The following is a 21,069-nucleotide window of genomic DNA, read 5'->3' on the forward strand; positions in this document are numbered from 1 at the left end:
GCCACATTGAGTTTACTGTAACTATACATGTATTCTTATGTAATCATATAAAGCGTGCATGTTCAATATAGCATGCATAGGTCATCACAGGTCCGTAGAGATCTTCATAACTGCTGTAACAATCTGCGCAGAATCTCAAATGGCATTGATCACTTGTACCATGTACTTTTAATGTAATCTCAACTGCAATCCAGGTCATTTGGTTCTGCTATTAGATGAAGCACAGTGATAACACAATCTGTTGCATAAATAAACAAAATATCTGACATTGTATTCCCATTTGTACTTTCCTGTGCTTTTAGATGGTTGAAAGCATAGTGATAACTCATTGGAAATTCAACTAACTTTTGGCTGTCTTTTTGAGTGGGTGAATATAGGTTGTAATCTCATTGATCAACGTCTCAACCAAATATGACCAACTATCCACGTTGAAATGATGTGGTGTGCCCAGTGGGTAGTGTGAGTGTTTGAGATGATAGGGTGAGAGAGGTATTGTGGCAACTTGAACGTGTGTGTATTTTAACATGTGTAAGCATGCATGTATGAACAGGCTCATCGTTTTTGCATGTGAGTGTAAGATATTATTCTCATTCTCAGATGCATTTTTATGTACCTGACTACTGGATATTGAGCTTGTTTGAGGGTGGAGGATGAGCTTGGAATCGGCGCCGGGACTGCAGAGCCCCTCAATCAGGTTCTTGTTGCAGTCTCCTAGGCTGCCCATGGGGGAGAGTTTGGGGTAGGCCACATGGCCCGTCAGGTCCAGCAGATCCTCCAGGGCTCGGGCATTACTCATGCCGTTGTGCTGGACCTCATTGACTGGGGAGAACTCTGGGATGGAGATAAGTTCCTCCTTGGAAACTGGGCTGAGAGGGGAAGAGAGAGGGAGCAACATCTGTGAAAATCATAATGGTTATTCCATCGATCAAATACTACTATGACCATGTCTGTACATCTATGGGGCATGCTATCCTTGGGTATTCAAGGGCGGATTAGGTGAATAATATATTATGCAAATTGTTAAATGCGAAGCCATTTTCATTATCAATATTCCTCAGGGAATGAGAAAAGGCTGTGGTAAAGCTAAGAGTCCAAATAGGAATTCTGATTATACAATATCCTTAATACTCTACGAGTAAAAAACATAGGTGCGGTAAACAGGTCAATGGAACGAGACCAAAACAATGGAAATGCCAAGGAAAAGATGGGGGAAAGATGCCGTGGGGGAAAGATCCCAAACCTCCTCATTGCCCCCCAGCTATTATTTATATGTGTATTTCACAATATGTTGAGGTAAAAATTGGAGCATAATACTTGTACGGATGTCAACCCCAATACATGTTCATGTCATCGTCACCAATAAACTGCATTACAGTTAAAAACGACAGACTACCACCATTGATTTCTGTATGCTAGCTATGCTACCAGCTTATTCAAACAGGAGTTTTCAATTAGCAGTCACTTCTTCTAAACCTGAAAAGGGACAACTTATAAATGTTATGCAGCAAAAACAAAAGTATATCCAAATTTGACTTTAGTAACCACATTGTGGGCCTGTTACAATACATCAATCATGACAGATTTTACGAATATCCACTTTGTTAGATCAGTTTTGTTGAATGTGTGTCAATCCGGTGTCCTATCACCCACGGTCTGCTTTCCATTGACCTCTTCATCGCATCTATTGCTAGGCTGCTGGCATGGTGGGCAATGTGTATGCAAATGTTCATATTAACCAGTATCTCTTGCATTTATTGGTTCGATCCATTACACATCATGCGTTCCTGTAGATAGACATGGCCTTGCTCTGATGGCTTACCTGACCTCCATGGACTGCACCTCATCACACGCCCCGTTGCTCTTCACATCCAGAAGCTCCAGGTTGATGAGTGGAGGTGGGAGGTGGCCCACTGGTAGGGGTGCCAGGGACAGATTGTTGGGCTGCACCCCTTGTCTGATCAAATTCACGTTTACTTGAGTACTCTCCTGGGTTTTGAGCTGAGTAGTGGCTTGGCTGCTCACCTGGGTACCTTCCTGTTTCTTCACCTGTACATTCACTTGGGGAACATCCGGTCTCTTTGTGTTCTTCAGCTGATTAATTTGGTCAGTGGTCTTTGCATTCACTTGTGCACTCTCCTGCTTGGTCACGTGGGAAGTGACCTTTCCCTTCACAAAGACACTCTCTTGGTTGAGCGCCTGGGCTGCACCCTGTCCATTTACTTGTTTAGCGTCCTGTCCCTTTTCCAGAACATTCTTCAGTGGGGTCACCTGATCAGTGGCTTGTCCCTTCAGCAGGGCACTGTCCTGCTTGTTGACACAGGCAGCGACCTGCCCATTAACCTGAGACTTAACCTTTGGGTTTTCATGCACATTCACCTGAGCATTAGTTTCAATGTTCATCTTTGAGTTCATCTGCATTTCCCCTGTAGAGAACAAAAATATCACATTGCACAGGACTATTCCCTGAGAAAGAGCACCACATGACCTGGCCAAGGACGGCTTAAAGAGATGCTAATTATACACAAATCCCATGCCTCCTCTAAAATCATGTCAGAATATTTAAGCGACCCATCTTACTGCGACAAAAGCATTGTCACATTAGTTAAGTCCATGGCCCTGTTCTCTAACCTATATGTCACATTAGTTAAGTCCATGGCCCTGTTCTCTAACCTATATGTCACATTAGTTAAGTCCATGGCCCTGTTCTCTAACCTATATGTCACATTAGTTAAGTCCATGGCCCTGTTCTCTAACCTACATGCACCACTTTGGCAACATTTCATGAGCTACCTTTGTGAGCCAGAGGTGTTTCCAATATCAAGGAGACAGGCAGATTTGCTAATGTCCTCTGTTCTACATCAGCTAACAAAATAAAGAAAGAGGTCCTTCTCTTTAATTGCATTAAATTGTCTAAATATTTTCAACCTTTCTAGTGAAAAATAATAAGGATTAAGTTACATGCTGAGGGCTGCATTGTGGCGGGGCAGATTAGTTATAAATAGCCAAAGACCTTGAATGGGTGGCCTTTAACACAATCTAGGATGCAGAGTGAATCTGATCGTCTCCTGAGGACAGGTATTGGAAAAACACTGCTACATCACAGCCATGCAGGAGTCTCCTATATTGATGGAAAAGTACTGGGGTCTCTCACCCACCAGACTACCCACTGCTGCCACTGGGTGGGACTCTTACGCAACATGCTTTAGTAAGCATTTATTCAGTCGTGGTCAAAAGTTGAGAATGACACAAATAGTAATTTTCACAAAGTCTTCTGCCTCAGTTTTTATGATGGCAATTTGCATATACTCACTTAAGAAGAGTGATCAGATGAATTGCAATTAATTGCAAAGTCCCTATTTGCAATGAAAATGAACTTAATCCCCCCAAAACATTTCCACTGCATTTCAGCCCTGCCACAAAAGGACCAGCTGCCATCATGTCAGTGATTCTCTCGTTAACACAGGTGAGAGTGTTGACGAGGACAAGGCTGGAGATCACTCTGTCATGCTGATTGAGTTAGAATAACAGACTGGAAGCTTTAAAAGGAAGGTGGTGCTTGAAATCATTGTTCTTCCTCTGTTAACCATGGTTACCTGCAAGGAAACACGTGCCGTCATCATTGCTTTGCACAAAAAGGGCTTCACAGGCAAGGATATTGCTGCTAGTAAGATTGCACCTAAATCAACCATTTATCGGATCATCAAGAACTTCAAGGAGAGAGGTTCAATTGTTGTGAAGAAGGCGTCAGGGCACCCAAGAATGTCCAGCAAGCGCCAGGACCGTCTCCTAAAGTTGATTCAGCTGCGGGATCGGGGCACCCCCAGTGCAGAGCTTGCTCAGGAATGGCAGCAGGCAGGTGTGCGTGCATCTGCACGCACAGTGAGGCGAATACTTTTGGAGGATGGCCTGGTGTCAAGAAGGGCAGCAAGAAGCCACTTCTCTCCAAGAAAAACATCAGGGACAGTCTGATATTCTGCAAAAGATACAGGGATTGGACTGCTGAGGACTGGGGTAAAGTCATTTTCTCTGATGAATCCCCTTTCCGATTGTTTGGGGCATCCGGAAAAAAGCTTGTCCGGAGAAGATAAGGTGAGCGCTACCATCAGTCCTGTGTCATGCAGTAAAGCATCCTGAGACCATTCATGTGTGGAGTTGCTTCTCAGCCAAGGAAGTGGGCTCCCTCACAATTTTGCCTAAGAACACAGCCATGAATAAAGAATGGTACCAACATCCTCCGAGAGCAACTTCTCCCAACCATTCAAGAACAGTTTGGTGACAAACAATGCCTTTTCCAGCATGATGGAGCACCTTGCCATAAGGCAAAAGTGATAACTAAGTGGCTCTGGGAACAAAACATTTTGGGTCCATGGCCAGGAAACTCCCCAGACCTTAATCCCATTGAGAACTTGTGGTCAATCCTCAAGAGGCGGGTGGACAAACAAAAACACACAAATTCTGACAAACTCCAAGCATTGATTATGCAAGAATGGGCTGCCATCAGTCAGGATGTGGCCCAGAAGTTAATAGACAGCATGCCGGGGCAGATTGCAGAGGTCTTGAAAAAGAAGGGTCAACACTGCAAATATTGACTCTTTGCATAAACTTAATGTAATTGTCAATAAAAGCCTTTGACACTTATGGAATGCTTGTAATTATAATTCAGTATACCATAGTAACATCTGACAAAAATATCTAAAAACACTGAAGCAGCAAACTTTGTGAAGACCAATACTTGTCATTCTCAAAACGTTTGACCACGACTCATTGTGTCTTTCCTGCTGGGTTGATAAGGCAGGCAGAGTATCAGTGGGTGAATGGAATGGGTCACCTACCTGGTGGTGAGACAGGTTGAGTCTCCACCTGCCCCTCCTCCTTCTGCTTCAATATGGAACACAGATGGAGGCAACATTTATTATTCCACAGCAAATTAGAGGACAATTATATATAATATTGTGTGATTAAGACCTGTGGTAATCAGGACACATAAACCAATGTATCAACAATGATACAATTTAATCATGATAATGATCACAACATAGATATAAAAACAAAAGCTCTTGGGGAAAGAAATACAAGCCTCAAAGCGTATCCTGTATTGGTATGCAATACCTGACAAGATCACACAAAATCACTTGGGTAATATAGGAGTCAGCAGGTCTCTTTGCTTGAAGCCGTGCAGAGCTATGAGAACGGCAGGCATCTCTACAGTACCTTCATCTCTTCCTGGTTCTCATCACTCTTCCTGGTTCTCTTCATTATCTCCTCAATTCTCTGTGGAGATGCATCAACATACAGATTTTGACATGTACTGAGTGCTGCAGACTGGGTATCAGATATACTGATTCATTCAATAATAATAATTGAATTCTGAGTCATAAAAACCTTCTTTCTCAGCTGTCTTTCTTCCTCCTCTTGCAGCTTCAGTATCTCTCGCTCCTGACGCTGACGCTCTGCATCCTTCTGAGCCTGAAACTCGGCCTCCTCCTTCTTTATTGATAAAGATACAGGATTGATGCTTGGAATAATGTAAGACATGTACTGTGCATATACACAATGTTACACACAAACATGCACATACAGTGCCTAGCAAAAGTATTCATCCCCCTTGGCGTTTTACCTATTTTGTAGCATTACAACCTGTAATTTAAATGGATTTTTATTTGGATTTCATGTAATGGACATACACAAAATAGTCCAAATTGGTGAAGTGAAATAAAAAAAATTACTTGTTTCAAAAAATTCAAAAAAATTAATAACGGAAAAGTGGTGCGTGCATATCTATTCACCCCCTTTGCTATGAAGCCCCTAAATAAGATCTGGTGCAACCAATTACCTTCAGAAGTCACATAATTAGTTAAATAAAGTCCACCTGTGTGCAATCTAAGTGTCACATGATCTCATATATATATATATACACACACACACACACCTGTTCTGAAAGGCCCCAGAGTCTGCAACACCACTAAGCAAGGGGCACCACCAAGTAAGCGGCACCATGAAGACCAAGTAGCTCTCCAAACAGGTCAGGGACAAAGTTGTGGAGAAGTACAGATCAGGGTTGGGTTATAAAAAAATATCTGAAACTTTGAAAATCCCACGGAGCACCATTAAATCCATGATTTAAAAAAAGATTGAAAAGATATGGCACCACAACAAACCTGCCAAGAGAGGGCCGCCCACCAAAACTCACGGACCAGGCAAGGAGGGCATTAATCAGAGAGGCAACAAAGAGACCAAAGATAACCCTGAAGGAGCTGCAAAGCTCCACAGCAGAGATTGGAGTATCTGTCTATAAGACCACTTTAAGCTGTACACTCCACAGAGCTGGGCTTTACAGAAGAGTGGCCAGAAAAAAGCCATTGCTTGAAGAAAAAAATAAGCAAACACGTTTGGTGTTCGACAAAAGGCATGTAGGAGACTCCCCAAACATATGGAAGAAGGTACTCTGGTCAGATGAGACTAAAATTGAGCTTTTTGTCCATCAAGGAAAACGCTATGTCTGGCGCAAACCCAATACCTCTCATCACCCCGAGAACACCATCCCCACTGTGAAGCATGGTGGTGGCAGCATCATGCTGTGGGGATGTTTTTCATCAGCAGGGACTGGGAAACTGGTCAGAATTGAAGGAATGATGGATGGCGCTAAATACAGGGAAATTCTTGAGGGAAACCTGTTTCAGTCTTCCAAAGATTTGAGACTGGGACGGAGGTTCACCTTCCAGCAGGACAATGACCCTAAGCATACTGCTAAAGCAACACTCGAGTGGTTTAAGGGGAAACATTTAAATGTCTTGGAATGGCCTAGTCAAAGCCCAGACCTAAATCCAATTGAGAATCTGTGGTATGACTTGAAGGAGCTGGAGCAGTTTTGCCTTGAAGAATGGGCAAAAATCCCAGTGGCTAGATGTGCCAAGCTTATAGAGACATACCCAAACAGACTTGCAGCTGTAATTGCTGCAAAAGGTGGCTCTACAAAGTATTGACTCTGGGAGGGTGAATAGTTATGCACGCTCAAGTTTTCTGTTGTTTTGTCTTATTTCTTGTTTGTTTCACAATAAAAAATATTTTGCATTTTCAAAGTGGTAGGCGTGTTGTGTAAGTCAAATGATACAACCCCCCAAAAATGAATTTTAATTCCAGGTTGTAAGGCAACAAAATAGGAAAAATGCTAAGGGGGGGGGGTGAATACTTTCGCAAGCCACTGTACACTGGAGAAACATACATCACCATACATAAAGTGACCCCCCCTACTGTGACCCCTGACCTCTCTGTCCATCTGGACCTGTAGCCCCTTCTCCCGGACCTCCCTCTGCTGTTTCTCCACTTCCTCTCTCCTCCTGCGAAGGTCCTCCTGTCTGCTCTTCTCCTCCTCAGCCCGCCGAGCCTCCTCCTCCTGCCGTGCCCGCACCTCTGCCTGTCTCCTCCTCAGCTGCTCCACCTTCAGACTGAGTGACACAGACAAACATGATGACTTACAGTATACGCTATCAGTCACAGTCACGCAGACACACCATCTATGCATCATGTACAGGCACAGAGACACATGGTGACATTTACGCTGGCACACACAGTCTCCTTACCATTCCTCCTCCTCCTGCTCACAACGTTGTTTCTCCTCCAACTCCTTCTGCACCCTGGCCAGGCGCCTACGCTCCGCTAGCAGTCTGGATGCTTCCTCTGCATTTGTCGTCCCGACAACTCCTTTCCCTGTTGGTGTCACTGGCGATGGCTCTGTCACAAAGATAAAGGCAGACATCAGTGTGCATTGAAACTGGTGCCCTTTTGACAATGCACTGATCGATGTACTTAAATATTGACATACACAAAGAGATTGGTAAAGAGTTTCACCTGTGCTCTTATCTGCATTCAGGTCACTGCTGGTGGACTTTGGCATCTTCTTGTCTGGGGTGTCTATTTTGGAGGCTTTCTTATCAGAAGTGTCAGTCATAGAGTCCTTTCTTTCAGAAATCTCACCTTTTAAGTTCTTACCGGGGGTCTCAGTTTTGGGGAATCTTTTTTCTGGGGTCTCAGGGTTGGCCTGTTTTTTTTCAGGGGTGTCTGCTTGAGAATACTTCTCAGGGCTCTGGATATCAGACATCCTTTTCACAGGGGTTTCTGGCTTGGAGACATTTCTGTCATTGATGTTGTTGTGACCTTTGGCTTCTTCAACTTGTCCGTCCTCCTTCTTGTTGCCGTCGGTAACCGGGGTGGTGGGTCTGTGCCTGATGGGAGAGGAGTGGTACTGGCGCACAGTGCAGGGAGACTGCGTACGGCTCTTAGGCAGCAACCTACAACCAGGAGGACATTATTATTCTCTGTCACAGTAACTAGGACATACCATACGGATACAGCAGCAGGACAGTGAGTATTACTTGGGGGTGGCGGGGGAGGCTGAGCGTCTGGTGAACATGGCTGGGGATTCTCCTCTTCTCACAGGGGAGCCTGTCGCTGGGGAGCCAGTCCTCCTCTCTCTGCGTAACCTTTCTTTCTGAAAGCACATACAAGATAATGTGTGTGTGTTTCCGTATGTTATCATGCCAACATGTCTCTACCAACTGCTAGCAGGGTTCTGTAATGGTTTCTCTCTATTCAATAACCAAGTGGGTAGGTAAGACAAGTCTGACCTTGGGGGTTTGAGGGGTGGAGCGAGACCCTCCTGCTGACTCCTCTGCAGAGCCCTGGAGCCTCCGTCGATCAGCCCGGCTTGGCGAGCCCCGATAGGGTGCCCTGTGGGGGCTGCAGGGAGCTGCACAACGAAATACATCAGAGGTCAGAGGTCAAAATAATAATCAAGTGAAGATGTATTGTAGTCAAAGGAGATACAAAGGGGTAATTCCGTCTTTTTAGATCAATACCCACAGTATATTATGGAAGACGTTAACAATACTATCAATTGTTTAAATCAATCATACAAACTATTTTGTCTTTTCACATGGTTATCTGTGGCAAGTTAGAGTGATGTGTGGCATGCGCACAATTACCCAAAGTAAATACTAAATAAAATAGCATGTGGAAAAGAAAAACATCCACACACGCTTTGGATGGCCAAAAAGTTTATGCTGAAGCAACATTTCTTCTGCCATATTATCAGTGGTGTAGTGGCGGGTACTCGCACGTAAAGGCCGTTTATTTATCTTTTTTATTTTACTCAAGCATTTACCCACCGGATAAATGCATTGAAAGTATAGGGAGCGTTACTTTACTCCTTGCGGACGGCGATCTGCGTTTATCCGCCTATTTCTTTACCATTACATCACTGCATATTATATAAGGCATGCCCAACTAAGCAACACTTTTGCAAGTATCTTAGCATGTAGGTATTTCTTCTCCTTGTCACACCAAAACATACACACACAAACCTTGTAGACAGCAGTCCCACCAGGAGTCACACACATTTGAACACATCTACACCCTCAGACACACATGTTCAGAAAAGCCAGACCTAGACATAAATAAAGTGGATAAACAAGTGTCTATCTGCAGAACTGCAAACGCTGTCATACATTCCCTAGTCTCTGCATCACCAATGTGCACAATTTATATGGGGTATTATCAGTCTGGAAATATTTACTGCCTATGTGCAAAAAAATTGTCAGTCCAAATGTATTGTCTAGGTGTTACCTGTGTATCGGTGGCAGGGTAGATGGAGGTCTGCTGCACTGTGGCACCTGGCCATAGAGGAGTGAGTGTGGGTAAGGAGGCGGTGGACCATCAGGTTCTCCACAGAGATCAGGTGACAGCGCTGGGCTGATGGAGGGGTCAGGGGTCAATGGAGGTGTTGGGAGGGAGATGAGGATGACAAACGAAACACAACGTATGACCATGAGGGACATGAGACTAGTGGTGATACTAGTAGAAGGAGTAGTAGTACTAGTGGTGATACTAGTAGAAGGAGTAGTAGTACTAGTGGTGATACTAGTAGAAGGAGTAGTAGTACTAGTGGTGATACTAGTAGAAGGAGTAGTAGTACTAGTGGTGATACTAGTAGAAGGAGTAGTAGTACTAGTGGTGATACTAGTAGAAGGAGTAGTAGTACTAGTGGTGATACTAGTAGAAGGAGTAGTAGTACTAGTGGTGATACTAGTAGAAGGAGTAGTAGTACTAGTGGTGATACTAGTAGAAGGAGTAGTAGTACTAGTGGTGATACTAGTAGAAGGAGTAGTAGTACTAGTGGTGATACTAGTATAAGGAGTAGTAGTACTAGTGGTGATACTAGTAGAAGGAGTAGTAATACTAGTGGTGATACTAGTAGAATGAGTATTAGTACTAGTGGTGATACTAGTAGAAGGAGTATTAGTACTAGTGGTGATACTAGTAAAAGGAGTATTAGTACTAGTGGTGATACTAGTAGAAGGAGTATTAGTACTAGTGGTGATACTAGTAGAAGGAGTAGTAGTACTTTATCAAATTGGAGGACTACCTGTTCCTGTGCATGTTGAATGGCAAATACTGCTCATCACTTCATTATTATTGGGTTATGTTTTCCATATACTCATTGGGATGGGATGGGCTCTCTGAAATAAAAAATAACACTGAGTATTTGGATGGGTGATATAGAGATCGGTAAGATGCATAAAAGCACTGAGAATGTCAAACCTCAACCAGTGTGTTGTGACTGAGTGACATATGCCTTCAACAAGGAGGGAGAGGAGGTTTCAAACAATGAAAAGGTGAAGTGGTGTACATGTCCCCTGTTACTTGGTTCTTTGTGTACTGTCATTTCCCTAGTGCCTGTCATTTCCTAATGGATATCTTCTTCACTCTGTATCCCAAAAGCATCTCTATTGTCATCCTAATGCTCGCTCTTTTGCTTGAACCTGGATCGACTTGCCAGTACCAAAAAATACATCATAATACCCAAGCTGAGCACACACACACCCTCACACATGCAGTACACATACAGATGTAAAAAAAAAATGTATAAAAAGCAGCAATTATACAACATCAATGTGCACTTTGTACAGTAGTACTTGTACGAGGTACACATTGACTTTTCACACACATCCTCATGCTTTCGCACACTTTTTTCTGATTCAGCTGTTGCACATGCATTCTGGGAAATATACATAAAACTTTTTGAGTTGGCATGACATTTCCCCTCAAGCCAAACTGCCATGAGAGCAGTGGTCACTGTGGGGTGGAGAGAAGGAGGAGGGGGAAGGGGATTGGTGGACCGAACGGGAGGGGTTCATAACATTACCGGATTCGCTGGCAGCAGGAAGGGGGGCGGCGAGTTCATGGGGAAAGGCGGAGGCAAGGAGAGGGGCATTCTCACTGTCACCTATAGGTAGCAGGCGGAGCAGAGCAGAGCAGAGAGAGCATGGCGTTATGACCAGAGCTGCCACTCATGGCTTTACCTGATGACCCCCTGATACACCTCTGCAGCCAGCAGGGCGCTCCTGACGACAACTGGGGAGGTAAACCCATGCAGCAAGGCTGGAGGCAATGAGCAGGCCAGGGAGAAAGGCTCTCTCACATACGCACCTTTGTCTTCCATATATCCCTCTATGCCCCAATCCAAATCACACATACAGTACATAAGCCATAAACATAGTCAGAAAACGGTATAAAAATCAGCATCTAGGTTTTGAACATGTTTCTGTATCTCAGTCCTCCATCCCCCACCTCCATCATAATCCTTCAAACGCACCAAACTGCCAGTGCCCCAGGATAGGAGCCATCAATAATGCCCTGAAGCAGCAACCAGTATGTTGTCAATTTTAAAACTGTCTGGTTTGCTCCCCTCAGGGTTGACTGGACTGATGGCTATTTCCATGGTTCACGACAGGTCTGGGACAGGCTGACACAGAGACATTGCTGTCTGACCTTGAGTCTAGATTAGAAGGGTAGAGGAGTAATCAGCTAGCAGCAGCTTCCAAAAAAAGACCTATCATGTGTTAGTATATCTGATGGACCGCTTGTGTGATTGTATAACTGACAGAGAGCAACACCAAATTTGTATCCTATCACTTTAGAAGCCAAAAGGGACATGCCAAATTGAATTAGCCTAGAACATGCATTGCTGTCCCTCTCGCCATTCATGCCTCTCACCATTCCTCCTTCCAGTCACTCCATCATTCACACCTCATTGCACCCTCATCTCCAGCTCCCCGTTGTGGACTCACCCTGTGCTCCTCCAGGTCCGCCCCATGTCCAGCGTTTGGGCCTCTGCTCCAGCTGCAGGCTGCGTTCCAGGGAGCGTTTCATCAGAGCCTCCAGCCGCTCCTGGTTGTGCCGTTCCAGGACCGGGAAGACAAGGGACTCTGTCACGGAGCTGCTCCCCTGGCCCCACAAGGACCAGGCTAGTCGCTCCATAACCACAACCTCTACTCTAACACAGCACAGTCTTACCAGAGCAGGCTGATAAAGACCACAGCTGCTTGGGACTCCACCCCTCCAATCACACACACATGCAGACAAAGAGACACTCTCACACATTCATTCTCGTAGCAAGCAACAGTATTGACACAGGTTGGAGAACAGCTCCCCCTTTCTTTATCTGATTTTCCCCCTCCCCCTTTTCTTTTTCTGGCTGCCTGTTCTACTCAGACTTCCCCGAGTAAATAATATTTCCTCCAAGCTAGTTAACCCTTCCCCACCCACAGTGTTGCCATGGTTCACAGCCCAACAGAGCAGGAGACAAAGCCATCTGGTGGGTGATCAACCATTGCCAACATCTCTCCATTTAAATGTGCTCCATCTTTTCCTCCCATCTATATCCCTGCTCTACCGAGCTAACAAGGTAAAAATCTGTTGTTCTGCCCCTGAGCAAGGCAGTTAACCCGCCGATGACGTGGATGTCGATTAGGGCAGCCCCCCGGCACCTCTCTGATTCAGAGGGGTTGGGTTAAATGCGGAAGACAGATTTTGGTTGAATGCATTCAGTTGTACAACTGACTAGGTATCCCCCTTTCCTTTTTTTCCATGTTCATTTCTTCCTATCAAACACAGACATGGACATGTATCGGCAAATGGAACTACACACACAGATGAAGCCAGCACAGTAACAAATGTATTAATCAGAATGACACTGCACAGAACCAAGAACGGGTGAAGAAGTGAAAACAAATCTTAAATGAGTACCACAGAAAAGCTAATATGACATTAGCCACATGCCATAGGCTCCTCCTGCATTTCTACTGATCTAAAATGACATCATCCAGAGGATATAATCCATCTAATGAGAACACACACGTGCATAGATAATCAATCTGGTTGAGATTGATGGCCAAGGCAAATGCTGTGTCATCCAAAACATGTCCCAAAAATTCTCATTATGCATAATCTTATGAGAGCACACAAAAAATTATAAATCATGTTATTTCACGTCACCTTTTTAGACCAACTTAAGTCTCTCTTTAAAGATTAAACGGTGAGATCAATGTTAGCTACCCCTCTATGACAATAAATGGCCTTAGAAAGTGGCAGTGTGTGACATGGTTTAAAAAGACAGATCTGTGGATAACTTTGTGCTGAGCAGATATTTTGGGACCCATCGAGAAATGGAGGGCAATGACAAAGCAGGATAAGGATCAGATTAAACAAATGGAATGGCAGAGATATTCATTGATTAGTCTGAGGTCCCTGAGATTTACATATAGATCAACACCAATGACACCAGCATTCCCAGAAGCCAGTGTTGACTGGTGTGCAGGGTGGGAAGGACTTCTCTAGAAGGGGAGGGTGGGGGTGAAAATCCTATATAATATCTGATTGGGAGACAACGTTAAGTATGGGGCATACTGTAATTAATTAACCACAGGATTTGAGTAAATTAAAGAGCATATGTCCCTGCTTATCTTTTAGAAGGGGGCTGTTGTGACTGTTGCTGTACTTTCCCACACATACATTCACATACAATCAAAAACGGTGCATCCAAACGATACAATAAACATACAAACTTTTTACTGAAACTGAACTGGAGGTGAAAGAGCTGTCTGAGTGTGAGGACAGAGGGTGACTACATCATGCACTGGAAGATGTAGTGCAGGGTTCCCCAACTGGCGGCCCGCGGGCCGAATTTGGCCCACGGGTGGTCTTATTTGGCCCCCCAAGTTTTCTGAGGAAATAAAATATATATATATACACACACTAACGTTCAAAAGTTTGGGGTCACTTAGAAATGTCCATTTTTTTGAAAGAAAAGCAATTGTTTTGTCCATTAAAATTACATCAAATTGATCAGAAATACAGTGTAGACATTGTTAATGTTATAAATGGCTATTGTAGCTGGAAACGGCTGATTTTTTATGGAATATCTACATAGGCATACAGAGGCCCATTATCAGCAACCATCAGTCCTGTGTTCCAATGGCAAGTTGTGTTTGCTAATCCAAGTTTATCATTTTAAAAGGCTAATTGATCATTAGAAAACCCTTTTGCAATTATGTTAGCACAGCTGAAAACTGTTTTGCTGATTAAAGAAGCAATAAAACTGGCCTTCTTGAGACTAGTTGAGTATCTGGAGCATCAGCAATTGTGGGTTCAATTACAGGCTCAAAATGTCCAGAAACAAATAACTTTCTTCTGAAATCAGTCTATTCTTGTTCTGAGAAATTAAGGCTATTCCATGCGAGAAATTGCCAAGAAACTGAAGATCTCGTACAACGCTGTGTACTACTCCCTTCACAGAACAGCGCAAACTGGCTCTAACCAGAATAGAAAGAGGGGTGGGAGGCACCGGTGCACAACTGAGCAAGAGGACAAATACATTAGAGTGTCTAGTTTGAGAAACAGACGCCTCACAGGTCCTCAACTGGCAGCTTCATTAAATAGTACCCGCAAAACACCAGTCTCAACGTCAACAGTGAAGAGGCGACTTCGGGATGCTGACCTTCTAGGCAGAGTTGCAAAGAAAAAGCCATATCTCAGACTGGCTAATAAAAAGAAAAGATTAAGATGGGCAGTCGGAGATATGGATTTTTCTTTGCAACTCTACAAATGATGATCCCTGATGTAGTGGCTTAGTAGTAAGTCTGACCTTCTCCTCCTCCAGCCTCTGCCTCCTCTTTTCCTCCACAGCAGCTCTGCGGAGCTCCTCTTTCTGTCTCTGCTCCTCCAGCTTCCTCCAGCGCTCCTCCACCGTACGCTCATACTGCAGCAGAGCCCGCCGCTCCTTCTCCCTGATCGCCTGCTCTCGCACCGCTGGAAACACCAACCAACACACTCAGATTACTACCCTCTTCAATACCATTATAACAACCCACAACAATTCCAGAGCTTTGCTTCCTTGAACTGCACATTTACTGGCTGCCGGTTCTATATGGCAAAAGTATAGAGCAATTTTGCTAACCTGCTACAATACAAATACTGGCTTCAATAAGAAATGATTTCCATCAGTCTCAATACTTGAAAGCAAATGTCAGGAACATCACTTACCTAGACCTTTATCTCTCTCCTCACGTCTCTCTTTGGCTAAACGCATCCTGTCGTCTGTCCTCAGATACCCTTCCACATCTGAGGGATATGAAGAAAAAGGGATCAACACAGAAACAGACAAGCTAGACAGAAACAGAGCAAGGAGAGACATTCAAAAGAGATAGTGAGGGAGAGATGTGTTTATAGAGAGGACCCAGTGAGGGAGGGATGTGTTTATAGAGAGGACCCAGTGAGGGAGAGATGTGTTTATAGAGAGGACCCAGTGAGGGAGGGATGTGTTTATAGAGAGGACCCAGTGAGGGAGGGATGTGTTTATAGAGAGGACCCAGTGAGGGAGAGATGTGTTTATAGAGAGGACCCAGTGAGGGAGAGATGTGTTTATAGAGAGGACCCAGTGAGGGAGAGATGTGTTTATAGAGAGGACCCAGTGAGGGAGGGATGTGTTTATAAAGAGGACCCAGTGAGGGAGGGATGTGTTTATAGAGAGGACCCAGTGAGGGAGGGATGTGTTTATAGAGAGGACCCAGTGAGGGAGGGATGTGTTTATAGAGAGGACCCAGTGAGGGAGGGATGTGTTTATAGAGAGGACCCAGTGAGGGATGTGTTTATAGAGAGGACCCAGTGAGGGAGGGATGTGTTTATAGAGAGGACCCAGTGAGGGAGGGATGTGTTTATAGAGGATCCAGTGAGGGAGGGATGTGTTTATAGAGAGGACCCAGTGAGGGAGGGATGTGTTTATAGAAAGGACCCAGTGAGGGAGGGATGTGTTTATAGAGAGGACCCAGTGAGGGAGAGATGTGTTTATAGAGAGGACCCAGTGAGGGAGGGATGTGTTTATAGAGAGGACCCAGTGAGGGAGGGATGTGTTTATAGAGAGGACCCAGTGAGGGAGGGATGTGTTTATAGAGAGGACCCAGTGAGGGAGGGATGTGTTTATAGAGAGGACCCAGTGAGGGAGAGATGTGTTTATAGAGAGGACCCAGTGAGGGAGAGATGTGTAGGGGAGCTAACAACCACAGTGGGGGTGGAACTTACACTGTTTACCTGCATGGTTGTTAGTGTTGTTGCCTGGCAGAAGTAAAGGGGAGGGGAGCCCATTGAGCTGGGGCCTCTTCTCTGTGACCGAGGGTGGGCTCAGCACCTCATCTGATATAGGAGATACAACAGTCCCCACAGTTTGTCAGCAGAGGAAGGCAGTGCTGTACATAGCACTGAACTGCAGTATTACTTTGAGACTGAAGAGGGAGACAGTGCCATGCTCTTTGTTCAGTGAGAGTAATATTTAGAGGGTAAAATGGTCGCAGCCAGGGCAGTAGATAATGTAAAAGGTTGTATGCACTGCTGCCAAGTTGGCAAGCAATCCAAGGACGGACTGCAGCAGTGTATGCGGATATGCTATGTTTTAAGGTGCCAAGGCTAAATATCTATTTAAAATTGAATCAGTTGTTCTTAGTATGATAATTACTAAAGCAAAAAGATCTTGCCTTTGCCAGAAATGGCTCTCTAAAATATTATTTTAGGCCAGTTTCTTTTAAAAAAACATCTAATTGTGCTTTCGTTGTGGTCCCTGTATGAATCTTGAAACCCATCTTCTTGGAAAATAGTGTCTTATAGTAATCCTTCAAATCATAAAAATGACTCAATAATGACTCCCCTTGACATATAAGTATCAAATCATTCAACTCAACCCAATTCCGCCATGGTAGATTGTGATTGTTGTAATTATGGAAAGTAATTATGTGAAGTACCTTTCCAATTCAGATAAGCGCCCAATAAAATCCTGTTAAAACGTTAAGAGTGTGGGTGAGCCATCAGTTGGAGCATCTTACTGTGTTTCGCAGCTGGGCTCCCTGGATAAAGTACCACACGGGCTGGGGAGCCATGGCCGTTGCTTTGGGATCTCTTCTCTGCAACTGATGGCTGAGTCAATCCTTAGGCGGGAGAAAGAAGCAAACACATGAAGAAGAAAATAAATAGAAGAAAGGTAAATAAGTCCAGGATAGATGGAAGCCAGGCCATTGACTTATTCTGGACTAGATTTAAAACAGCAGCCATAATCTGGCCCTGTTACTTCTGCATCACTCACCAAAATCTAATACAGCTCCCAGTCAAGGAGAGACCCATCATATCACAACATTGGGTTATACACTGCATATGTTAATGTAACTTATTCTTGGGAAACTAGGAACTAGGAACTAGCCTAGGAAGTGAGGGGTCCTTTCCCAGACCCAGAGTAAGCCTATTCATTAAAAAGCACTTTTGATTGGGACTCTCCATATCCTGGTTTTAGAGTAGGCTATGGACTTAATCTGGGTCTGCCAGGACCGGGCGTATAGGTAGGTTACTAACACCTTTTCAATGGCCATGTCACATGTCTTTAACCATTGATGAAAGGTCTGTGACCTTGTGTGCTGGTGAGAATCCATGTTTAATGTCATTCTTTAAATATGTGTCCACTCCATAACGATAAGGCCTCAAAACCCAGATGCAGCTATTTGCCTTTGATCACCCCTAAATTCAAGGCTATATACTGGGATTTTTTAGTACAAATTACACCTTTCTGATCACACCTGTACCAACCAAGGTTATTATAGTTTTGTGTTTTTATATTCGTTTTTATTTCTATTAGTTTTTCAATTTTTATTTTCAATTCAGTTTAGTTTCAGACCTGATTTGCTCATTTTTATTTCATTTTAGTTTGATCCAAATATTTATATTTCGTTTTATATGATTTAGCTTCAGTTTTAGTGCTAGAGACAGAAAGCATTTGTGTTGTATAGTTTTTTGGGATGTCACTTCTTGCAACTGTGGGGCAGTAATACTTCAGCAATAAATAAGGTGATGGGTCAGGTCATAGGTTAGGTTTAAACTATAAAGTTATTCTCAATGTGACTTGGATTTAAAAGGAATAGCGTCGAGACAGGTGCAACAAATATGGGGGAAACTCTCATCCATGTTAACACAAATCCATTGCTTTTTAACTTTAGTAGTACATGTAAGAAGAATCAAATTAGCTACCTAGACAATTTACTGTAAAAAAAGTAAATGTTACTGTAATCATAATGAATGCATAAATGAATGGATGAATTAATAACATTCATTGAGGGGAGATGGGGTTTGTATTTCACAGTATTTTACATGGGATTGGTGCAGGCAGGTTGGCTGCTATAGGTAATGTGTTTACACATTACAAGATATCAATGAATATTTTGTGTTTTATATCACGTACACTTCTAGAGGTCTTAACAAAGGCTTCCAAACTGGCAGCACCGGAATGGCAAAATGCTCAACCATTAAAGGTTTAAGACTTGGTACCACTCCAATCTGTCCCCTATACATTTTAAATGGTTGGGGCACCACTACCACATACCAGTTAAATTGGTATGGTTTAAAAATGTAAAGGTTTTCGGCACTCCAAGAATAAGGTATTCTACTGTATTCAATGGGATGGAATAACGGCACCATTCGAAATACAGCAATTACTTCCCTGTCCACCATTACTTCCCAAAATGAACCATAATTTACAGTATGCTGCAGTAAAACGTTTAACAGTATTTTACTGTTGATAATACCCCAAATTACAGTATGAATTACAGTTCAGTTACAGAGTAGTGATAGTGACGCACAAGCCAATCCTTTTTGAAACATCGCCATCTCCTGGCTGCATTTACCCGCCAGATTCAGTAGCTTGAACCCCCCTCCCCCCAAATAAAAAATTAAATAAAAATAAAACCAAAACATTTTCATGATGGTTTTTATTTTTGTTAGTTTTGGAGTTAAAGACAATAGTTTCAGTATAGTTTGTTTTTCTAACGGGTTTATTAATTATTTTATTTCAGTTTAGTAAATAGTTTTCATGATTGGTTTTCGTTTTAGTTTCCATTTTAGTTTACTATAATAACTTTGGTACCAGCGACAGAAAACAAGCCTTGGACACCCAAATCTAGGCTATGCGGGTTAAGACAGACCAAACCATATAAATACGCGTAATGTAGCCTGTGCCTGAGCCAATCAATTTAGCAATTAACAAAGGTGCGTGTTGTCCTTCTGCATCTTGATGATTTAACGACTACGCTATTCATCTTTTTATTTAGACAACTGGCCATAAAAGCCAATGATAAAAATTGCCTCTGCTAGGCTTGGCTATAGCGTATGCTAGATGATGAAGTGAAATGCACAATTTGACGATGCAGGATTGTCGTAGCAAAAAAATACAGTAGAGAAACATTGGATATTATAAACAATAGACCGTTAGTTTTTTTACCCTGCTTACCTGTCAAGGCACCACTGGACGCTGCATTGACTGCCTTCTCTGCCATCTTCGTAGTCACTGGCGGATGCCCCCAAACGTATGTATGCAATGTCGCAAACACCCCACTGCGAAAGGCTTCAAATCAAGTCGAGGGAAACAGCATCGCCAGCTTCTACCTTCAGGCGCAGGAGGATAACATAGGCTACGCTATCAGGGGATGTAAGCCTATCCGTTTTCCACTGCCTCAGCAATCAATATGTATGCTCCCCCGGAATGCTAACGGTGCACAGGCGGTCAGGAGAGCAGAAGGGTATTCGGATGAATGCGGTTACTGAATGAGACAATAGGCTACTATTAAGTGGGCTATTTTGAAGGGAACGGTGATCGTAACTGGGTATCCTTGGATAACTGTTGAAGGACGGAGAGAAAATGATGCGCTCCAGTTCAGGGCGTACTGGATGGAAATCATTACATCATTGATGGAAGGACAAACTAGCCTAATCAAATGCATGAAGTCAAAATTAATTATTCAATTGCATTCAAAAGCTTTAAACGTTGCCATTAAATAACTAAGCTGAACAAAAATATAAACGCAACATGTAAAGTGTTGGTTTCATGAGCTGAAATAAAATATCCAAGAAATGTTCCATATGCACAAAAAGCTTATTTCTCTAAAATGTTGTGCACAAATTTGTTTACATCTGTTAGTATTTCTCCTTTGCCAAGATATTCCATCCACTTGACAGGTGTGATATATCAAGAAGCTGATTAAACAGAATGATCATTACACAGGTGCACCTTGTGCTGGGGATAATAAAAGGCCACTCTAAAATGTGCAGTTGTCACACAAAACAATGTCACAGATGTCTCAAGTTGAGGGAGCGTGCAATTGGCATGATGACTGCAGGAATGTCCACTAGAGCTGTTGCCAGAGAATTGAATGTTAATTTCTCTACAATAAGCCACCTCTAAAGTTGTTTTACAGAATTTGGCATTACGTCCAACCGGCCTCACATCCGCAGACCACGTACATGCATGGCGTCGTGTGGGCAAGCAGTTTGCTGATGTCAACGTTGTGAACAGTGCCCCATGGTGGAGGTGGGGTTATGATATGGGCAGGCATAAGTAAGTTACGGACAATGAACACAATTGCATTTTATCTATGGCAATTTGAATGCACAGAGATACTGTGACAAGATCCTGAGGCCCATTGTCTTGCCATTCATCCGCCATCATCACCTAATGTTAATTTCTGATAATCCATGGCCCCATGTTGCAAGGATCTGTACACTATTCCTGGAAGCTGAAAATGTCCCCGTTTTTCCATGGCCTGCATACTCACCAGACGTCACCCATTGAGCATGTTTGGGATGCTCTGGATTGACGTGTACCACAGCGTGTTCCAGTTCCCACCAATATCCAGCAACTTCGTGCAACCA

The 21,069-nt window shown here is 43.5% G+C and overlaps 1 pseudogene across 1 annotated transcript; it reads right to left on the reverse strand.

The window, feature by feature from the left end:
• Positions 1-617: 617 nt before the first annotated feature.
• Positions 618-19,697, reverse strand: LOC311143154 (annotated as a pseudogene). The gene is made up of 17 exons: positions 19,652-19,697; positions 17,208-17,309; positions 16,414-16,524; positions 15,379-15,456; positions 14,981-15,144; positions 12,126-12,225; positions 11,201-11,281; positions 8,625-8,746; positions 8,373-8,488; positions 7,849-8,288; positions 7,581-7,731; positions 7,265-7,445; positions 5,383-5,487; positions 5,212-5,271; positions 4,833-4,878; positions 1,820-2,423; positions 618-866 (listed from the first exon to the last, which is right to left on the reverse strand). The product of its transcript is annotated as an uncharacterized misc_RNA (transcript).
• Between the last annotated feature and the right edge of the window lie 1,372 nt (positions 19,698-21,069).

This window comes from Coregonus lavaretus (assembly GCF_964263955.1).
Source record: "Coregonus lavaretus genome assembly, chromosome: 15".
NCBI lineage: Eukaryota > Metazoa > Chordata > Actinopteri > Salmoniformes > Salmonidae > Coregonus > Coregonus lavaretus.